General features: G+C 40.6%; 1 long non-coding RNA gene across 2 annotated transcripts in view; it reads left to right on the forward strand.

Moving 5' to 3' along the window:
• LOC142601162 (uncharacterized) overlaps positions 1 to 21,634 on the forward strand; it is a 59,499-nt gene that overhangs the window by 34,685 nt on the left and 3,180 nt on the right. The window contains exon 1 of one of the 2 annotated variants that reach the window (XR_012834793.1): positions 21,185 to 21,274. The exons of the other annotated variant lie outside the window; for it this stretch is intronic. This is a non-coding gene — a long non-coding RNA (uncharacterized LOC142601162). Of the gene's footprint in view, positions 1 to 21,184; positions 21,275 to 21,634 lie in introns of those variants that run through there. 2 annotated transcript variants of the gene reach the window in all.

Here is a 21,634-nt window from a genome sequence, read left to right on the forward strand (position 1 = left end):
TTCTATAAAATGTCATGTACAAGTAAAACATGGCCACAACTGGGTCCCTCTGTGTCCTCTCTTTGCTGGGAAACAAACAGCTGTGCAAACCTAAAGCGCTGGCAAGTTTGCTGTAGCATGAATAACTAAAATTAAAGAGCTTCTCCTTCTCCCACTCTGTGCATATGTTGTCCTGGCATCATGTAAGATGAGGCTGTTGATATTTGGGCCTGTCAAGTCATGAGGCGGGAGGATATTAGTAGTTTCTTGAGTGAGTCCAGTGAGAGGATCTGCAGAGCCATGGCAGCGCAGTGCAGTAACAGCATGGAGTGCAGGAGCTGTAGCTAACTGAGCCCAGGGCCTGTGCAAGTTATATGTGCCTCTTAGCAGGAAATGTTCCCATACCTGAGCAGAACCAACACTATTTAAGGAAACATCCAAAAATTTGATAGGTTTATCTGTGAATGAAGGCATTTCTTCATCTGCTCAGGGTCCCAAGCTCACTGCTGTGCCAGCTGGTCAGTGTCTTGCAAAGTCTGGCCATGTTCTCCTTGTTGCATACCTATGCTACGATGTTTGCTTCTGCTTGCTGCAATTTTAATGTATAATGCAGCCCACAGGATGATTACTGTATAAGGCCCTGGTTTTAAATAAAGGGCTTGCACACTATCACATAAACCATAGGAGCCAACAGCATGTGTTTCCTCAACCAAAAGTCCCACTGGTGGAGGCTAGGAGAGTACCACTTGAGAGGTGGTAATTCATATTTGCTTGCCCTGACTACTTCCTCCTCCCAAGGCATCTGATTTTGGCTGCAGTCGGAGGCAGGGAGGTGAGGCAGATGGTCAGCATTTGGTTCTCGAGGAAGCAGATAGAGTGGTTGCAAGTAGTGCTTGGCTTTTCATTCCTCTAGGGCTTGACTCAGATGGCGTTTGCTGAGCACACACAAGGATAGACTCCATAGCTCAGGGGAAGTGTGAGAGTGTGTAACTCCATTGTGTGTCACCCCCTGGAGGTATTGGCCACAAAGCTTGGATTTTCCCAATGACTTCAGTCTGCACAGCTCTGAGCAGCTGGGTTTACATCTTAGCTGGTGTAATCCCATGTAAATATATTGATAGATGTGCCTGGCAGTGAGGTCTTAGTCTATGTAAAACCACACAGAGCCACTGGTATTATTCACAGCTATGCGCTTTTATACAAGGCCAGGACGTGCCCCACTATGGAAGAAGCCTCCAGTGTCTTACATCAGCTTTTGTGTGTTTGTATCACTGCTCGGTGGTGACATGCTGCACTTGGACTGTCCACCGTATCCGAGATGGCAGGAGGCATGTGTAACTCTGGCCAAGTATTCAGTTTGGCAGGGGTTCTCGACTGATGTCAGATGATGCTTTTGCAGCGAGCACGTGTATGGCTTTCATTGCAGCTTGCCTCAGCTGCATGTGCTCTCTTGGTACTCTACAGTGGTCGTTTAACTCTCCACTAATTGTTGAAAAACAGCTGGCCCAAACTGTCTTAGCTAAGGGAAGATTAGGTAGAGGGAAGATTTCATTTAGAAAAACAAAACCAAAAAACCAGCCCCCAAAATCTAGAAAAGTGGTTGGGAAAGGGTGGAACCTAAGCATTTATTTAGCAATCTAAAAATTCATTTAAAAGCCTAAAACCTTATGAACCCACAAGATATGATTAGATTTCTTTTTTCAGGAACAGTCTATTTACATATTGCTGTGCAGTATTTTGAGAGGTATCCTTGGTGCGTTCTGGCCTTCTAGAAACCAGAACCAGTACAAAATTCCTCCAAAGGAACACCATAGAATAGAATGCCTGACCTCTCATGCAATGAAATACTAAACAAATGCATTTTAGAAAGGTTTGAATGCCAGATTCTTGTTCGCTTTGTAGTTACCTTCAGGAGGGAAGAAAAGGGCAAACATCTCTCATGTTCAAGGAGTCTTGTGTTTATGCGTAGCTGAAACTTTGCAGTTCCTCCTGTTGGGAAATTTCAATGGCTTAATCAAGAATATGCAAACACAATTCAATTTGTGTTGGTTTTTGTTTGGGTTTTTTTTTTTTTTTTTTAAAGCAGGGGTATGTAAGCTGAGAATTTAAGGAGTAGATGAGCTCATCATATTACTGCAGAGGAAGCTTGGAGAATAAGAGAAACTGTGTGAATGCAAGGCAAGAAAATAAGCTGCTGTGCATTTTTTTTAATGTCTTGCAGCACAGCCCTCTGCTTGATGGGTTGGGTTTCCACTGTCTTTACTCAGTCTTATGCAATGCAAGGAAGTGCACTGTTTTCACCATCTTTACCCAGCTCAAGAAGGATTCAGTGTGTATCAATCATTATATTATTTACTTATTAGTGTTTTCAGGTTTACTACATGAGGTTGAGGGAAGCAGGAGTAACAGTGCTAATTGCCAAGCTCCCAGTCCTGCTATAATAACTTTTGTCATTTGCATGTAATTGACATTTATCATGGTATTTTAAAAGATCACATTAATCAGCAAGGAAGATTTGTGGTGTTTTTCACTATCATTACTATCAACATGTAGAAATAATTATTTTTGATATTTGAGGTAGATTTTTTTTCTTGGCAGATCAATAGGGCAAAAGGCTACACTTCATTGATTAATAGTTTTTCTCCCTCTCTCTGCTTCCTTACTAGCTTAGAAACCTACAGAAAAACCTTAGAAACACTTTGCTACAGATTGTTGTATTTACTGTGATTTCTTTTCTTTAGCTTCCTAATTTGATCAGAAAACTGAGTTGAAAAATAACAGTCACTTGATAGGTAATACTTCAGCTGGGTTCCTAACCCAGGTGGATGTCTGCTACTACTGTTACTTCACCACATTACTTTATCTCTTACTGTGCTTTAATTCACAAAGAAGTATTCCCTTTTGTACATGGAGGTTTCTAAGTTCAGGAAATTACTATCTATTCACATATTTTTATTCTTTGTTGTATAATTCTCTCTTTCACTTCTGCTAGTTGCTCCCTTCTCAGTTTTCATTATTTAATATCTTCAGATGTTAGAGAGGAGAAAGGAAGCATCTGGCCCCACCAGAATGTCACATATGGAGCAGTGTTTTGGGGATTCTTTTTGTTGTTGAATCTTTCCATGCTTAAACAACAGTTTTATCTAGGGGATCTCTCCTACAATGTTGTTGAATTGTAGGCTGCTCATTCAGTGGAAACCATCTAACCAATTAACATTGTTGTGATGTAAATAATGTGTAAATATAATCACATTTTACAAACGGAGAAATAAAGCACCTGCCCACACAGACAAACGGCAACAAATGCAAACCAAGCTCTGCTCAGTAATACTAGAACAGAAGCTGTTAAATTCCTTGAGGTATTGAAAACTTCATAGGAGATGCATCTGCCTTTTTTGGATGCTCAGCCCTGCCAATACAAATGTTGGAAACTTAGGGGAAAAGATCTTTACAATTCCGCTAATGAGAAACTGTGAGGGGTTTACCAAGAGGTAAGAGTCTACTATTAAGCAGTAACAAACTCTGTACTGAGAGGCAGTGATTTATTACATTCAAATGGTGCTACAGCTGGTAAGCCTGAAGAGGCATATGCGTATGTAGTTACAAGTGTCTGAGCCATTCTCTTCCCCCTCGCACAGGTCTTTGGTACTGGGTGTTGGCGATTGTGTAACTGTTATCTGTTGTTTCACAAATGTGGTATTTCAATGGTGCAGTTCCTGCTCTTGGGTCTGCTTCTGCAAGGCTTTTTTTTTTGTGACTGAATTTGAAATTTTATTTTTCAGTGCAGAGTGGTCAGACTTTTTTGTACATTTATCAAAAGGAAAATTTCTCCAAATTAGCCATGAAAGTCAAGACGAAAAAATGCTTTCCAGCATAGTAAATGGCTTCTAAGTTCACAAGAAGAAAGAGTTCTCAGCCCTTTCAAGTTTAACAAAACCAGGGCTCAGTGCTGTCTGCAAAATTTGCTCTAACAGCTGTGTCGCCGTGTTGCTCTGCCAAGTGACATATTACTGTGGCTATACTGCTACCGTGGTGCCATGATAACTTGGGTATGTTTACTTTCACAATGGCACTGTGGACACATCCAGTAAGTTTATCGTAGTCTTTTAAACTCTCTTTTAGACACTAAATTGATTCCGTTTTCTCTGTTTCACATTATAAAGCATATTCTCTGGGATCTGGAGACCTTTTCTTAACTTATTTCTGAAACCTTCCCAAGGTTGCAGCAGCATGAACACTAGAGCTATTGCCTATGCACAGGTAATAACTCCCTGTTGCAATTTGACAGTCATCTACTTATACAAGGGAATTAATGATGAGAAGAGGTTAATGAGGAGAAAAGGTGGAAAGGCTTTTCATAACTGCTTTTCACGTTGTTGCAAAAGTTTAAAAAGGGGGAAAAAGACAGTTTTTAATTCTCTTGACTTAAAAAAAAATATGCTATATTTTAAGGAAGATGAGTATTACTGTGAAATTTTTCATTTCTTTGAAAGTTTAATTATTCTTGAATGCCTTGATGGTAAGTCTTCAGTCAGCTCTGACTATTGATCAAATGGCTGGAAGCCAAGAGTTATTTACTACCCAAGTGTTACTTAGGCCATAGCACATAATCAAGGGCATTATCCCAATTATACAGTGATTATTTTGGAAGAAGAATGTGCCATTTGAATCCATAAATAATGCACTTCACCATCTTAACGTTGTGAAGGGGGGCACTGGCTCTGAGTAACTGCAGACTTCTGAGAAATTGCTTTGGGGAGATTTTCAAAGATGCCATCAGGGAGGCGGGCATCTGGCTCCTGGAAGTCAGATGACAAAGGGATATCATTTAAACTTAAGCATACCTGATGCCTGTTTACTTCTGGATCACTGCTTTTTGCTCAGGACCACCGTTGCCACATGGTCTTTCATGTACTCTGGAGCAAAATGGGGACTTGGAGTCCCCTGCTGCTTGGACTTTCTCTATATTCTTGGTGAAGGACACCAACAGCTTGTCTCTTGGCAGATTCATGTCTGTTTGCACATCCGTGCAGGCTAACGGTGTTGCAGGAAAGGAAGTTTTCCTGGGGCTGCTGTCCTCCTTGCTCAAAGCTCTAGTGTAATGCTGGAGATGCCAGTTATCCCCATGGATAGTTATACCATGTTCTCACAGACAGACCTAAAAGTTTCATGTTGCACCTTCCACCTCTGAAGGTGGTTATTCCCCCTGCTCATACCCCTGGCTTTGTCCTCCAACTGATTCACCGGTATCAGCTCTTGTGTTTGTGTAGGTGTAAAAACAGATGGAATCAGTCCACCAGGCCAGTAGACGATTCACCTGGCAATGCTGAAGGAGAAGCAGCACAGCTTCTTCCAGATGAACTTGTTGATTTCATGCACCCTGCAGCTGCAACATCAGTAGACTTAATATAAGCAAAGAAGAGAGAGATGCAGGATCACTTTGATCCATTACATTGGATCAAATGCAAATCTTGAGTGTGCATAATGAAAGTCTAATACAAGACACCTACGGTAAAAAAGCTGCAGTAATTCTGAGTAATCTTGTTTGTGGTTGGGGCTAGTACATGGGATGTATAAAATACTGTAAAAATGCTACCTAATATCTAAAATCAGACCTTGCCTATCTGATGCAGAGCAATGCTATAGTAATGCATGGAGTGCTCATAGGGAAACTTTTTAGTGTTGTATTCAGTTTAGGATCTGCAATGATGCTAAATAATTTAGGCTCTGAGTCTATAGGTGTTTAGTGAGAAAAGTATCCAGTAGCAATGGGGTGCAGGATCTTCAATAAAATAGTGTAAGATCATGTTTTAAAAGGCTCTGTCTTAATGCACAGGAATATGAATTACATTGGCATTTCTTGAATTTTTTGCTGAGCTTTAGTACTTGCTATGTATTACTTTGACTCTTTTTGAGTAAGTTCTCTGCTGGAACATTTAGTTGCCTATATCCTAGGTGCACTTTCAGCTTTCCTGAATATAAAAGTAGAGGTAGCGTTCAAGTTGAATACTTCACGTATGGATTTCAAGATGCAGATTTTTGACTTATTTATATAAGTAAATGCCTCTTCTTGTCATGGTACTCCACTGTCTTCCCTCCAGTTGGGATTTCCGTAAAGAAAAAAAAATCCTATCTATTTACCTCTGTTAAGATGTACGAAGCTGACATTTAACCGGTGGCATTGGTTGGCCATGATATTTTTAGAATAGACAAAAGCTATCCCTGTAAACACCACCTCACTTCTTTGTCTTGGCTTTTTCAACTTAGGAAGTCAATGGCAAGGTCAAATAGGAGAAATGGGAGAATGCTTCCTAGCAGGAATCTCTGAGCAGGATTTCAATTAGGTCAGATTCATGTCTTACCCATCTTTCTTGACTGCTGTGTGTCAAGTGACAGGAACGTACTGCCATAATCTAGATCCTAACTGTGATCATCCTGTTATCTTTAGTGAAGATACTCTAGTTGTGTATTTGTGTAACTGAGTAAGGGAGACCATGCAAGTTTTGACAAGACAAATGAAAGCCAACAGAAATTACATGTGGAGTATGTAGACTGGAAGATTGTTTCTAAGGCTAATGTGCCATATAAAAATATTTTCTATAAGACATTGACAACATAAAGAGGTCAGCTGAAATCCATGAAGACAGGGGATGTACAAAAGTCAGACCTTCATCCCAGATAATTTTTTAGAGATTCTTCTGTATTAGGAACATGACTTATTCCTTATGTTCCTAGTTTAAGAGGTTTTATTAAATAAAACTTCTTTTGGTCATAAGCTCCTTAGTTGTAGTGTAGTCTTCTCCTGGCATGTCCAAAGTAGCATACACAGTATTTCTTGAATGCAAATACAGGATGCACATTCTGCTTTGTTTCTCAGACACTACTTTATAGTGAAGCACTGAAAGCTCAGTGAAGTTTTGTTTTTACTTTTCAATAACTGAAATCACAAAAGACTAGCAAAAACCTCTACCAGTGACACTATATAGGAAATAAATGTTGCACCTGTTGTAATTTTTAGAAACAACGTACATTGTTTGCAAATTCTTGTCTGTTTTTGTTTTCTATTTATCAAACAAACTTTGGTTTTGATGAGATCCAAACAAAAACAAGAGAAAGTGTAGTTTGTGTAGATTAAGATAAAGCTTTTCTGTTTATGGACACAGAGGAAAAAAAATCAAATGTAAGAGCCCATGCAAGACCTGATTTTCAGAAGTCCCGAACGTCCCCCAACCCCACTGTGAGCAGGAGCAGAGTCAAAACTACTTTACCAGAGTAAAGACACTTTATTTTCCCAGGTATTCAAAAGTTACAAAGAAAGTTTAGGCATTCTTTGGAAAAAGAGAGACAAATGCTGTGTTGACTTACCATACCACACCTGTTCATTGCTCGTGTAACAGGCAACTCTATGTATATTGCATTCATAGGCTGAGTTATTACCTATTTCTAACTAAAATATTCATAGAGTGTCTCTGAACCGCTTCAGAAGTCATCCATTATAGATTCAGGTCGTGGTTTGCAGTCTGTATTCACACTTGGCTTGCTGCATAGCAGCAAAACCTCTGCTTTACAGCTCGAGAGAGTAAACCCAAATGCTGCAAACACAGGAGGAAGGTGAGGCTGAGACTCCATCCTCTGCAGAAAAGTCTGAGTCTTTCCTCTTTTCCTGTGCTCTTCCCTCCAGCCTGTACTGGAGGGAAACAATGAAGTCTTCTGGGGCAGGAAAGTGCAAAAAGAAAAAAGTGGAAAAAACAAGAAGAAAACCAACAGACAATAACAAATAACAATAATAAAGAGGATACAGAAGAGCCTACCTCTGTGTTCACAATTAGGCAGAGAATATTGACCTGTGCGGACCTTTGGTTTGACACATTTTACCTACTTTCAAGTTCTCACCCCTGAGTCTGGAGGTGGGCAGAATGAAACTTTACATTTATGCAAAAATTTGCCCTCTAAGGAAAGTCTTATACCAACTTTTGGAGACGAGAGTTTGGTCATGCCTCAAAGTGAGAGAAGTTACATTTCTTTCTAGACAAAATGCATGATTTCGCTGATCATTTCCTCTTTTGCAGTTATTAAGGATTTTTTTTAAAAGTGTGTATTTTAAGAGTAAATGGAATAAATAATACAGGAGGTAAATGAGGGCTGTCCCTGTGTTCTCCGGCATGGAAGGACTGGGCAGGAGGAGAGAGTACAGCCACCGTTTACTGCAGATAACCATCACTGCTTCTCCTTCCTGCAGTGTCACTTGCTCAACCCATCACAGAACTCTTTTTTTTTTTTTTTTAAATAAAAAAAAAATCAAAGCCAACTGCTATGTTCTGTGGAGCAATTGTTATTTGTGTGCAGTGCTCTGCCTTAGGTGACCTCTCATGACATTTGATGTCAATCAGTTTCAATTGCACTTTCAAATAGGTTTATCATCTAGGAGGACAGAAGCTTGTTTTGTGATGAATTATTATTGTGAAAATTCACTCCTGGCTGCCAATCTGCAGAGGGATGTAGTGCAAAACCATGTCAAGTCTGTTGAGTATTCCTGTTTTGAGAGCCATGAGTGATGCAGTGGGGCAGTAGTACCAGATTTCTACCTGCACTGATCACCCCATATGTATTCACAGTCTTCTCACCAGCTCATCTTACTGAAATCAAGATGCATTACCCAAACACAGCCCTTTTTCTCCACTACTGTTACTGCCCTCTTCAATTGCTCCAAAGCCAGGATCCCTCTGCTCTCTGGGTTATTGTGATGAGGTTTGCGTGTACCATATCCCTCTGACAGAAAAAACAGGCTTGTGCTCACAAGCCTGGCAGGGAAGGAAACACAGCCTGTGGAAAGAAACTTGAGCCCATGATGCATTGTTTGTATTCATTCTCCAGTGACAAAGTTATTTTTTTCTCATACTACAGTATCTTATAGCAGTATGTTCTCACCCTAAATAGTGCCATAAACAAAACATCAAAACATAACACAGTCTGCAAAAGAAATGGATTTTCTGCCAACTGCCTATTTGCAAGCTTAATGGTTGTGCGAAACCTCTACCCAAATTTGGGTGATACTGGGAAGTGAGTTTCTAAATTACATGTATTTAAGTGTTTTTATTTTTTCTTTAAATTCTTACAGAATATAACAAAAAGAGTAAATATGATGAAACACATCAAAACACCATGATGATAACTCAATATTCATGATGTCAGCGTTTTGCCTTGAGATGAATATCAAAGCTGGTCTCCCATGTTCTGATTTAAGCTAAAACCAAACAGCAATATTTCAAACTCATTCACACAGGAAAACTCCTGTCTCCATGTAGCAGCAGATCTCCAACTGTATTGAAACATTAGAATAAGCTAAATGCTTTCCTTTGCTTGAAATGGCTGATAAGGTTCCAGTAAACGTACAGTGGGCACTGCTTTGAATAAAATCATTAGGGGACTACTGCCAATGCAGCTATGCAGATTTTGCTGTACGGTTGAGTAGGACTGAAGAATACCTCCCTAGGGAGCACTTTTCAGACCAAGGTATCCTGAGGGTACCTCTGTTTTGGATGAATGCTAATGGGGGACAGGACCTTCCATCTGGTCCCAGTGTCGCTTCTTCAGATTCTGCTTGTTAGTTACCCAAACTCTGGGGCTTCTCCTTTGCTCGCAGTTTGAGAAATGAAAGGCTGAGTGAGTTTTGAGGTTAATGTTCTCTGAAGGTGATGGGAGAGCTGCTGGACATAGGTAGCATGAGTCAAGTTTCTGCTTTTCCAGTATGTGTTTTGTGCATCTCATGCCCAGGGCTGATAATCCTGTACTGTTTGAGAGCCCTGAATTCATGGAAAGACTTTTTAAAGTGTGTTTTGCAAGAGGCTTATTAGATAGAAATCGTTAAACAGAAATGAAGGATGCTTTTTCTGATCCTACACCGAATTTATGACCTTTGCTCTTTGTAACATCAAGTACACTGCCTATCTGTACCCACAAATGCTGGCATCAGGTACCTTCTAAATTGCTCAGTGTATTGATTGAGTCAGTGGGTCAGAGAGGACAAATGAGAGGTGGTTTCTGCCTGACTTTCAGCAGAAGTATTTTGGAGGAATTCTCTATAAACTTTCCCAATTCCCCAGGTTTGCCTGGTACTATATTTAATTATCTGTTATTTGAAAAAACAAAAAAAATGGATTTTAGATGTCTGTTCCTCCAAAGGAAAGCTGATCATTCTCAATTGCTTCTCTTTGGGCACAGGCATTTTCAACTCATAAATAAAGAAGAAACAAATAAACTTCAGCTGAGACATCTGAAACACTAATCTTTTAGACAAGTGATCATTCCTGAGACCACAAAGCATCTGTATTGTAGTTATCTGTTATCATTTGTCCACAGTAGCAGCTAAAAGCCTCAACTGAGATTAAAAGCAAAGTTCTCGGCTAACACGCCGTGAGAGGCAGCTACTGCCCCAAGAGATTTGTTATTTAAACAGAGATGGATAAATAACACAGCAAATGTGCAAGGAGCCTGTGGGGAACATGGAAAGATTTCCTATGTAGAAATTTGACCCTCTATAGAGCTGAGTGCTCCTTGGGAAAAGCTTTGATTTCCAGCAAGAGTCAAGAGCAACCATCATCTGTCATGATGCTGGTTAGGAGTCACATGGCCCTGATATTCTGCAGAAAACAGGAGTTTGAGTGTTGACTCCATAACCATCTCTCTCCTCTACAAGATAGCCTGCTGCTATCACTTATTATTTTTTCACTTGTAGTCCCACTGATCTAAAACCTATATAAAGTGCTTTTCTGCTCAGGGACTCTAATTAGCTTTTAAGTGCTAGCACTTGAAAGATGACTAATGTTTTTCACATTCACATGGGATATCAGCTGGGTTCTCTGTCACACAGCTGCTGGGAACATGTTGCAATTTAGGAGCAGGAGATACTCATTTTGATTTTTATCATACCAGAAAAATCTAAGATTTAATTAATTGGAAGTGAGTGAGAGAAGCATCAGTGAATAATAGTGACTGAGAAAAGTCCAGCATTTGAATCCTACGCATAGGCTAGAAATGCTCATTTGCTTTTACCCTATGCTTGTAAGCCGCTTAATACCTGCAAAAGGTTATAGCTCAAGCAAGAAAAAATAGATTCTCCTTGTGCTGGGAATGCACTACAGAAAGCTGTGAGCGAGGGGACGGACTTACAATGCATGTGAAGAAACATCTTTGAGTAAAAGGTGACTTACTTCACAAAGGGTGCAACTCAAGGGGTACCCGTGTTTTCAACAGAATTTCTAATACTGTGAGTCACCTGTTGTAGTTGTAGATGGGTTTTGAAAGTACCTGTGCTGTGATAACTTCAGAGGTGAGAGTGGCTTCTTAAGTTATAGCTGGAGGGACAGATGTACAAACTGTGCAGTTGCTGCATGTCCCTCATCCGTCACCATCTTGCAGCTTGCACAATGTAAGCTTTCGTAGCCCATTTCAATGCAGTCTAGAACAGAATAGCATTATTTATTGCTGCTTAGTCTTAAAGTGGATTATAAACCCTCATATTGTCACTTACTGCAGCTCAGTAGCTTCTGAACTGCACAATGATCTGATTGCGTAGAAAGGCTTCTCCTGCCTGTAAATCACATGCTAACCTGTCCAGATGTGCCTGTAGCATCACAGATGTGATTTTCAAGAGGATCTTAAAAAAACGCATTTGCAAAAGGCAGGAAGTCGGGGCGTGTTGTACCCATGTTGGAGCGAGTGCTGGAGTCAGATGCAGCCAGCTAGGGAGTAGTCTGAATGAAGAGAGTCACTGCAGTGACCTTGAGGTCGATGCCAAGAGCCATTTCCAAGATCCAGTGTGACAGGAAGGTCTTGAACATACTTGACCCACACCAGAAAGCAGACCCTAGTAGTAGGAAAGCCCTGTGAGGTCTGTGAACTCTCATGAGGGTAGATTTAGATTAGATATGAGAGAGAAATTCTTTACTGTGAGGGTGGTGAGGCACTGGAACAGGCTGCCCAGAGAGGTTGTGGAGGCCCCATCCCTGGAAGCGTTCAAGGCCAGGCTGGATGGGGCTTTGGGCAACCTGGTCTAGTGGAGGGTGCCCCTGTCCATGGCAGGGGGGTTGGAACTAGATGAGCTTTGAGGTCCCTTCCAACCCAAACCATTCTGTGATTCTATGGTTGCAGTAATCAAAGACTTCATAAAAGATGCTCAGCTTTCTGCAGACCCTACTAGTAGTAGGACCAGACTTTACCCCAACTGTGCAACTCCACTGTGGCTCATATACTGAGTGGGATGGACACAGTGTCACCTCCCGTTTCACATCCCCCTGAAGTCAGATAAGCATCTTATACTGTGTGCCTTCTTTCCATTCCTGGCCTCCAAGCTTGACTTGTGATCCTGTGTTGGGTTGCCGGGTAGGAGAGACAAGCTGATGGTTTGAAACCATTGCAACTCCACGGTCAAAGACATCCTCCTGGAAGTTGAAGACCTTGTGAAGGTACATGGGCTTATATGACTTTATTGTGAAATTCCTATTCGTACTGGTCTTGGTGTTGGCAGTTTCTTTGAAAGTCAGTATTGCGGATTTTAGCAAAAGCTGAAGAAGATGTTTTTCTCTTCCAGCATGAATATTACTTTTCAAATGGTAATGACCAATGTTAACTGTTTCGTTCACCTACTGCTGGAGGGCAAAATCAACACGAAGAAGTAATAAGGCAGCTGGAACCAGATGAGATAATAGTAAAGCTGGAATGAAAGGCATAAATCTAAAAGGTATAGGAGGATAATTTTTTTTTCTCAAAAGAAATATGTGGAAACTGGAGAAGAAAAAATAGATATGGCCCAAGTTTTCATATTGAGTGAGAATTAATGTGAACCACTGACCAGACTTGAAATGACTGTCTTTTACTAGATTTTATAAATGCTTCAAATTTGAAGGTTTTTTCCTATTATTGCTTTGCCTTTTATTAGCAAGGACAGTGAACTACAAGACATTGAACTAAAGTCTGTTCACATGAGGTAACAAGTTTACTCATTCAGTTTCAAATTTGATAAAGTGGGAAAAAAATTTGTGCTCACCTTGTCAGATATAGTTGATATGTATTGCCGAACACTCTTTTGCTACATACTTTTCTGGCTAGAGCCTGATCCCTGCTGAGCAACACATCCTGTTTTAAAAAGGTCCTGACTATGCATGGCAAACGCCTGAACCTTGTGGATCACTCCTTGACTAGCAGGAACAAAAAGTTTGTTTCTGTGTTTTCAAATTCACATCTACAAAAATGTCTAGGTGCAGACAGTATAATCCATTATATTAATGACTCTACTTGATGGAGAGAAAAGGTTCACCTTCTTAGCACAACGACAGCATGATGATTTTTCTGATCTGGCTCTTCGCATAGTTTTGCATAGCCCTGCTATATCTGCAAGGTTATAAACTGTCACCAGGGTTTAGGTTCACATCTCTGAGTTTGTCTTTCAAACTCGCTTTGATCCTTTTCCTTCAGCAGAATCCAAATAAGTTAATTGATCATCTGGCTTGTTTCTTACATGAAAAACTGCTTGCCCATGTGAAGTGATCTATCATTTTGTTACCCCATGGTGATCTCACAAGAGGATTAGAACTAGACATTTCTCATCCATTTATATTTAATTAGAAATAGCCGTTAGTAAGTTTGGGAGTTTCAATAATTGTGTGTTTCCTGCTTGCATTTATTTTTCCTTATCATTGCTTTCCTGTAACTCTTACATTAACCAGTAATGATGCAGTAATTGATTGTGAGGTTGTAAATAGGTGGTCAACTGGTGAGTGCTTTTGATTCAATATAGGAACAGCAAGGCTTCTGATAACTGAGAAACACTGCATAATACCAAATTTTTTTATGTTTACTCATACTGAATTACACACTTTTGTTTAGGTACTTCAAACAGCCTTGATGGACCTTAATAACTATATTGGAATAAAATATGTCTCCTGAATGCCAGTTAGTGTCAAAATCCCAGGCTAAGCAGCTTACCCAAGACATTTGCACTTTCTGAAAAGTTCATTAAAACATCAAAATCAATTCTCATAAATTTTAGAATAGTGCATTTTTATTTCAATAAATGCTAAGCACCACAAAAGGGTAAGATGCTGTTAGTAGTTCCACTAAATCAGATTGGCTTGGACACCCTTCAAAAAACAACTTGCACTCATTTTAAAATAGCGTGATAATGAATTGCATTAATTGTTAATGTTCACTTTCAGTGTCATTACAGAACAAACACATCCTAAATCCTTCCCCACAGGACAACCAATTGGCAGTATGTGCTGAGAAGAGAAATGCAAGAAGCCTGAGTATAATTATGCGTTTGTAATGGCTCAAACCCCATTACTTAGGAGAATGATTTTTCTCATGTGCACAAACTCTTGCAGCTCAGTGACAGAAGTCCCTGGCAGATTTACTTGAGCTGCTCACTTTGCATCAGCAGGATTGACTTCAGCAGGATTTGCACAGAGCAAGTGGCAGGGCCAAAATGACTTAAGTATCAGCTGTCCTGTTCTGATACCGTCCAGATAACCCATTTGCCTTTTTTAAAAACTGCATAAAGTTTTTATCAAAAGATTTTAACATGAAGCAAAGCAACAATTAAAATATACACCCCAAAACTGCATACCATGGGAAGTTTAAATTCTAAGTGGCGCTTATTTTCATTCATGGCAGGTTTTATACTGCCTGGAGGTTATTCTGTGTGTAACGAGTTTATTCTTTCTTCTGTCTCTGTACTGTACTTGGGGGTTCACAGTGTTGGTGGTCTTCATGAGATGAAAATTAACTTCCAGGCTTTAAAGGACCTTTCTTTTCTTGGTGGTTAAGTGTCCATTGATTGTTAAGTGATTGGTTGATTTATTAAGCGTTCATTGTTTTATTAGCTCCAACCACATCCATGAGGGCTATCCACACACACAGTCTAAGCACAAACAGTTTAGGAGCAGAAGAGTGTGGTTTGATGATTAAGTCATAGGATCAGGATTCAGGTTCTAGGAGATATTACTGCATCTTCTTATGCTTTAATTTTTTACTTTAATTAAAGGGTCTCAGGAGTCTTTCACTTGATGGTTTATGCTTACAGATAATGCTGATACCTGTTTCCAGGACTAGATGAAGTAGAGCTTTCCATTCTAAATCTGTTTGGAAGTGCTGGAATTCACTTGATCAAAATCAAGAACACTAAAAACACTTTATATTTTTGCAAATTTTAAAATTTCTAAAGGACAAACTTAAAACAGTTTATACCTGTCAAAATCTTTTGCAGTACCTCAGATAAGATCCTTGTACTGTTTGTACTGCATTTGTACCCTGACTGAATTTATACTGGTCATCAAAATAAAAAGCCTGGGGAAAGCAGTGAAATGTGAATGTGAGAGGTTTCTGAAAGCAACTTTTCCCATGAAACTACCAGATACAACTTGCAGAGGAGTTCTCTGCAAATCAGAGGTTGCTTATTTGGGAGGGCAAATAGGTAAGGGAAAAGACTGAGTGACATTTGGAAAAGGCAGGGAAATTGCAGTAGTGAAACAGAGGATGAAGGAAAACAAAAACAAATGAAAAGGTGAAAAGTTTAAGCTTCTGAGAGAAAAATGAAGAGTGCTGTACTCTTACAGAAATCTTACATAGCCAACAGGTACCTTTAAGGCAAAGGATTTCAGTCCCTTTGATTAGATGGCAGGGGAGAGCCATACGAAGTAAGTAAATAAGGAGGGAAACATGCAGAAAGTATTGTAAAGTCTCTTCCTTATGGAGGAAATAAAAGGCAAATTCACCTGCTGGTGAGTGCCAGCTGCCCTAATAGGGGAGGACAGGCAAATTAGAAAACTACCATAGCACACCAGGGCCACAGGCTGGTCTGGAGGGTTAGCCCTCACGTTCCCTCAATTTGAAGCTGGTACGTTTTCCAGAATGGAATTAAATATTTGCAAGGCAGGACAATATAATCTTTCTTTCATTTGGTTGTTTCTTATAATTTATTGGCTTCTATTAACACATATAAAACCTCTCTTCCCCTGCCTGCAGAGCAAATACCCTGAAACCATAGCAATCAGTGACACAGCAAGACAGGCATGTCTCTGCTGATCGTTAACAGAGTCATGCTGGTGCCTAATTGCTTGTCATGGTTCATACGCTCATTTGCAGGCTGCCTGAGGAATCACAGATGGGGACAGCAGCTACCAGATTCTTGGGGTGTTCAAATCTTGCTGCACATCGTAACAGCAGATGCTGATGTAGGTTACACCTTATTAAGGGAATGTCATCAAAGTAGTCGTACAGGAGACAGGATATCTGTCCCAAACAAAAGCAGTTTGTGGGTAGGTGCGTATAAAATCCCTTCAGTCTTTTGCAGCTGCGTTATACCACCTGAAGGCTCTGCACGTTCTTGATCTGTATAATTATCTGTACTCATTAGGTTAAATTTAGAGTAGGGTATGCATTGGCTGAAAGAAATGAGGCACATTCAATAGATGATGCACTGGAACGCTGCTGAGCTTGTGAGTGCACTGGCTCATACATGTAACTCAAAGGCATTCCTATTTACTTTTGGAAAAATGAGACCTGGGAGACTAATGACCAAAGGAGGCAGACTCAGCAATACACAGTGAACACTCTTGCTCCAATGTGTACCATGATCAGATTTCAGTTAGGCTGCAACTAACCAGATATCATAAAGGCTTTTAGCAAAGCTGAGTGACATGGAAGCACTGCAGTGTCAGCAGCATAGTTATATTAGCAAAGGGAAGGTCAGTAAGAGCTGCAGGTGTTCAGCATCTCTCTGGGTCTGGCTTAGGTGCAGCTGTGGAACAAACAGTCTAGATTCACCCAAGGTCTTGCTCTTTTTCCAGTATCAGCAGCCATGTCGCATCTTGTCAAAATGCACATGCGCACCTAATGCACAAGATATTTTGCTATTCAGAATGATCAGAAAGATTACAACAGATGACAGGAGCTGATCATTATTGAAATACTGGTCTGGTAGAAAACAGTTTATTTTCCACTTTGGCTGAGTGCTGTGGAGCCTTGATATGCCAAGTCCCTACTTCTGTTACAATGCGAACTCAGTGTGATCATGAACCTACATCTACACTGAAACAGCAAAAATACTAACTCTGAGGTCTTATGACTGTGCCTCCATTTACCCTCCAAACAGAGATTTTACACCTCCTCATAAATTTTAGGACTTTGCTTGTGAGGTGCAAGTGATAGACTTAGGGCATGCCATGTTCTTAAAATTTGGAAGTTCAAGTTCCTCAGCCAAGAGGCAGGAAATTACCTGTAAATGATCCCTGACTGCTGTGAAAGCAAAGGAAAAGGAGTCAGCTCTGACCATTTCCTTTGCGACAGGTTTGCAAGGAGCAATATGCCTGCAAGGTGATAGTATTGCTTTTCAGCAGTAAGGCATAAAATCTCATTTTCTCCAAGGATTAGTTGGCATTCAGATATTTTACAGGAACGTGGACAGCACTGAACTTTTTGGACCAATGAATCCTTGATTCTTTCATGCAGAGAGCAATGAACTTAAGGGTGCTCTTCCCTTCCCCATCGAATGAGTATCCCAAGCATGAGGGAAACCATTTCTTTTGAAATCTCACCACAAGGAGCAGGGCTAGATCTGATTAGAGCTTTAAAAAGTATGTTACCTTGAGATGTTATCTGTTGAGGTCAATGGTGTACTCATGCATCTTTACTGTGGGGAAAGGAAAAGTAGCAGCTGTTAATAATGCTTCTTACACAAGAAATCTGTGCCTGTGTCAATCTGAAGGGGCTGTCTTGCAGAAGGATATGTTTTGAAGAAAGATTTGGCTGTTCACAAAACAGAGCTCAGTGATAAAAGGAAGTTGCCCATATGGAGGCTGTAGTTTCCCTGCCTCACTGGTACAACCTTTAACTGAGCCATGTAGTTCCCATGTCCCCTCCACGTAGACCATGCCAGGTCCCATCTCCACAGCTCTCTTACCTAAGCCAAGTCCATGCACTTTTTGGGGTGATTTCTCCCGATTGTGCAGTCATCCTTCTTATTCTCTAGAGAGAACATGAAGTTTTTCTAACTAAGCCTGTGTCTTGTGACCTCCCAGGAAGGTGATCTCCCTGCTATCAAAGCTGGGTTTTTAGCAGGGCAGCTCTGTTTCAGCTCATCTTTGCCTGCGAGATTAAGGTTGCAATTTATTTCAAAAGTGAATATCGCCAATGTTTGTGCATTATCTTCAAATATCCAAAATGCTTTTTCTGGGGCAAAGAAACTTGTTCTGAAGCACATTGTAAAAGCAACTCTGAGAAGTAGAGCTTGGTCATTTTAAGCTCAGCAGCATGCTGATGTGTTAACGTTAGTTTCAGGGAAAATTTTCTGCATCTAACAATATTGAGAGCTAGGAGGGCAGACATGCAGCTAAGTAAATTTCTCCAGAAGCCTAAGTTTAAAAAATATGTATGTATGCATGTGCATGCATACATATGTGCTGAAGATGACTATAAAACCCGCTTGAAATCATCATTACTTTCCCAGGAAAACCGTATAGGTTACACTGTAGCTCTGGCAAGGGCATCCTGTACTCCTTTCAGCCATACTATATGGAAACAAACAAACCAGGACCAAAAACCTAGCCACAAAACATGGAAGATCCATTGCTCCAAAATTAGATGTCTGAATGGTTAGTGCTATCCTCCAAGGCAGAGGAGAGGCCGTATTTCCCTTTCTAGAGAAGTCTGAATATATTGATTCAAATTGCCTGGAAAAACCTCCAGGCCCTCAAGAAATGCTAATACTTGTCTTAATGTTTTCAACACGTTTAATTAATGACATGGTACAACTGAGGTGTGACTCAGCCACAAATTTACTGGAGGACAGGGGAAGTATCGCAAAATACCTGTCCTCATAGTTTTCTGCCAGCTCTTGGTCTTTGTGGTAGACAGAATAACAGACCATTGCCCAGTAAGCCCATTTTTTACCTTATTTGCTCTCATGGTCAAACCACTCACAGCCTGGCTCTCTCGGGAACACTGATAATGCTTTTCCTGTTGACAGCAGCTGAGGACAGGAGCAGAACAAAATATGAAGCATGTTCATTAAAGCACAGGACACAGAGTGATGGCTAAATAAGTGTCTCAATTCGGCCTGCAAAATTCAGAGAACAACTCCTGCAGTAAGCTAGTGCCCATGTTAAAACTTCAGCTTTGGGATGGGTCTGTTTGGGATAGGCACTGCATCTATATCTGATCTGTCCCACTGGATGACCCAGCTGCCCTCTCCTCGGGGCTTTTTCTCCAGAAGGACCTGTGGGAGAGCTCCAGTTTGTCTGCCAGGTCCTAATGGCATTAAGCCTGCAGCCTCACAATTCGTGGTAAGGAATTCACTTGGAAATAAGAAATTGCAAATTCATTTCCTTCCTCATTATGAAAAATAGAATTTCAATTGGCTTTCCTCCCTCTCTCTCCTTGGATGGCTGCAGCGACTGAAAATGTTCTGCCTTAGAAATAACATCTTCCAGCAGATCAGATGATACTGCCAAGCAATTATCCAAAAAGAGTCCTTGGCATAGTTATGAGAGCTTAACTGCACCACTAGCAAGGCAAACTCCTGTGCCTTCTGGTCTGCCTTTGGTACCTTGTGCCACCTCTTTTGATCATGGCTCAGCCAATGCAGCTATGAATTTGTCTCTGAAGCATCGGTCAGACATTGTGTCTGGCACCAACAGGTTGATCCAAGTCTGTTTAGTTCACAGAAGGGAAATGAAAGTGTAGGGTTGCTGGGAAAGATATGGCTGATACACCAAAATAAAGGAATAAAAAGGAGCTTCAGTTCAGGGCAGGAGACTGGGGAAATTGAGCTGAGCCAAAGACTCAGGGGGAAACACCAGGAGGGAGTATGCTGAGGCGAAGATGGTGATGAGAGCAAGAGAAGGAGTGAGAGGGTGAAGAGATTTTGAAACCTTCAGATTTATCTCTGAAAAGATAAAGCCTGTAATATGGCTGTCTTATTTTCAGCACAGTTTTCCTCCAATATTTTGCCGTGCATTTAATATTCTGGAACATGGCAGCAAGGTGTCACTTGTGCCAGGGCTGAAACACGAATTAAAATAAAAGGCAATTCACTGAATGGTCAAGGTTACAGCGGCCATTTCCTCGTGATCGCTGCTTCACATCCAATTAGTCCTCAACAAGTTTTAAGGTCATTCTCAGCTATGACAAGCATATATTTGAGGAGGTTCGATAAAACAGTGACTTGCTTTTACAGGACCTGAGGCACCCTGATTCAGAGTAAGGCTCATTGTGAAACGTGATTCCCTCCGAAACAACTTCAGAGCAGCTGTGCTGGTGCAAACCTGTGGTTCAAGGTCAGCATTGTCACCAGCAGCAACCATTAAGCAGCTATGTAGAAAAGAGTGAGTAGAAGGCTCATGTAAATGAAACTGTCCCCTAATTCTTTTCCAGCCTATGGTGACTTTGGTTTGGGTTTTTTTATGCAATTATTTGGCTGCTTAAGATTTCCCAGTACATCTGTGCCTTTCAAGCACTTGTCCAATCACAATTAAAAGACTTTTGATATTATAAAGCAATGTGAGAAATAAGAGGACAAGACTGTTAGTGCAAAGCTTCTAATAAGAACAGCCAGAAACAGAAATCCATGACTAAATCTAGGTTATGCTTTGGTGGAGGGCTACTTGGGTCATTTTACAAAGGTTTGCTGAGCAGGGAGGAATGCAGCAGTTCCATATTTGTGAAGGCAGTCAGGTGCTTCACATCTGAATGCTGCAACTGCACTGCAGCCAATTGCCAAGAGCTTCAGAGGATACTAAAAAAAGCCCCCAGTCTTCCCACAGGAATACAGGACCTGGTGAGATGGTTTTCCTTTTCCTTCTTTTCATGCTTAGTTTTAGGAACAGACACTCCAGGAAACGTAATACTTGCTTTCTCTCCTGTGCCCAGTGACCCTTATGTTGGTGTAAGAAGTTTCTTAAGGGAGAGAAAACCAAAAAAGTGATCCTCTGTGTTAAATCGTACCCTCCAAGCTGGTTTCAGCAGGCTGTCGTACCTGAGGAAAGCTGATAAGCCTTATCAAGAGTGGGCTGTGGTTGTACATCAAATGGACCCACGTGTTTCTCAGCAATTATTAACCACTGATGTTCTACTAATTTCCAAGAATTTTACTGGCTGGAGATGTGAGACTTAAAATGACTCTTGTGTTATTACTTCATTTACTGAATGGTCCCTTGCCTTGTGGTTAAAACTAAGGATATAAAAATGAGACCTATGAGATGGAAAATTGCTGATGGCTGAATTGGAATTTGCAAAGGAGAAGGTGAACTTTTATTTTAAATAATGACGCATTTTCTTGGCCCTTTCTTTGAGCAGGTTGCTTTGACACGCTGAATCAAAACATGTTAATCTTTTGGGCTCAGAAGTAGCAAGTATTTGAAGTCCATTTCTGCAATAAGGTGTTGAGAAGGTTCCTAAATAGCTTATGGGAGATGACATATGCTTGAGGGAGTGAAGACAGTGATTTTTTGTGCTTTATTACAAGGGTTATCTTGCTTTATCCTCCTCTGCAGCCTTAGGGATCAACTTTAAAAGCTCAGGGATGTTGCTGTGAATCACACAAGTTTCTTTGATGTATCTCTAGGCATCTGTCGACTTTGGAAATCTACTTAGCACATTAGAC

The sequence above is a fragment of the Balearica regulorum genome, chromosome 3, assembly GCF_011004875.1.
Source record: "Balearica regulorum gibbericeps isolate bBalReg1 chromosome 3, bBalReg1.pri, whole genome shotgun sequence".
In the NCBI taxonomy this organism is placed as follows: Eukaryota; Metazoa; Chordata; class Aves; order Gruiformes; family Gruidae; genus Balearica; species Balearica regulorum.